Source organism: Phaethon lepturus, unplaced genomic scaffold, assembly GCF_000687285.1.
Source record: "Phaethon lepturus isolate BGI_N335 unplaced genomic scaffold, ASM68728v1 scaffold9128, whole genome shotgun sequence".
Lineage (NCBI taxonomy): Eukaryota > Metazoa > Chordata > Aves > Phaethontiformes > Phaethontidae > Phaethon > Phaethon lepturus.
This window is the reverse complement of record NW_010558277.1, coordinates 34,670-35,977: the sequence shown is the minus strand read 5'-3', so window position 1 is coordinate 35,977 and position 1,308 is coordinate 34,670. Positions and strand designations below refer to the sequence as shown.

Below are 1,308 nucleotides of genomic sequence, written 5' to 3'. Positions count from 1 at the left end.
CCATAGTGAAAGAATGGAAAAGTTTGAGCCTTCCAACTTTCTACTGTAAAAGACTAATATTGGAACATTTTTGTAATAGTGATAATTATCTGTTTATCAGAAACAGTAGTTAAAAAGAACAGCTAACTAGAAACAAACTCCTTTCCAGTGACTTAAAGGTGTAATTGGTGCAACATCCAAATGCCAAAGCTATTGGCTATGTTCCAAAAAAACAATGTTTATTTTCATGTGATCCACTTTAAAAGCATCTGAGCAGAGTTTTTAGATGTGTAAGTTCAGTTTGTGCAGTTCTCCCACAGCTCTCTGAGCAAGGACACAATGACTAAGCTCGCTCTGCTTTCCCAGGGGCAGGCTCTCTAAAAGTCAAGATGTAGGTTTCTGGTTTAAACCGTAAATCTTGTAGCACCCTTCAGTCAGGGGCTGGAGGAATACATAGATGTTTCTCAGAACAGCCATCTTATTTCTCACCTGTGTAAGCAGCTACTTTCAGTGGGTGTCACTTAACTTCTACTGGCTAACAATCCCAGTTCTTCATGAATTTCCCCTTGGGAATTGTTCCCTTTCCTATAAAAGTGGTCTCATCCAGAAGATGTTTAGTGTCAGTAATTTAACCATACTGAGCTGCAATTCAGGAAAACATTGAGTCGCTTTCCCATAGCTTTGTTTCTGCTGCAGGCCAGAGACTACTTACATCATTAAGAGAACAGCAGACTTATCACATATGGCTCCTTTTGTGTCTATAAGAATAGGATAAAGGAGAGAAGAAAAAAACCAAACAAAACAGGGAAAAGAAAAAAGCCCCACCAAGGCTGAACCAATACTTCGAAAGTGAACCATCCCTTTTAGTACCTGTGAAGCACTTAATTGGCCTGAGTGAGTGTAGTAGTATAGCTTACCACCCATCTTTTCATTTCATTTTAAGACCCTGGGTTAGTTCCAGTCCTTTTTCAGCAGCTGTTACTATCTTCTAAAGCTGCCTTCTGTTCAGCTTTCCCAGAGGAACTCTGCCAAGGATAAGATTCCCATTTCCATTGCTTTTCTCTGTAACCACCTTTCTCCCCCTAGTCTAGAGATTTGTTGGTTCTACAGTTAATACATTATTCATTAATAAAAAAATTATGTTTGACCAAGGTATGGAAAATTAAGTGAAAAATGCTGCTTCAGAGTTTTTTAAAAAATATTAACTACATAAAATGTCCAGTGTACTTCTGTAGCAGTAGCTCACTTAAGTCTAGGTTTACTGTGACAGGGGCAGCTCAAATTCTTAGCTGGTCTAAACTGAAGTAAAATACAAAAATGAGGCTTTTC

General features: G+C 38.4%; 1 protein-coding gene across 3 annotated transcripts in view; it reads left to right on the top strand.

The window, feature by feature from the left end:
• ARNTL (aryl hydrocarbon receptor nuclear translocator-like) overlaps positions 1-1,308 on the top strand; it is a 27,362-nt gene that overhangs the window by 22,391 nt on the left and 3,663 nt on the right. The gene's annotated exons all lie outside the window — the stretch shown is intronic.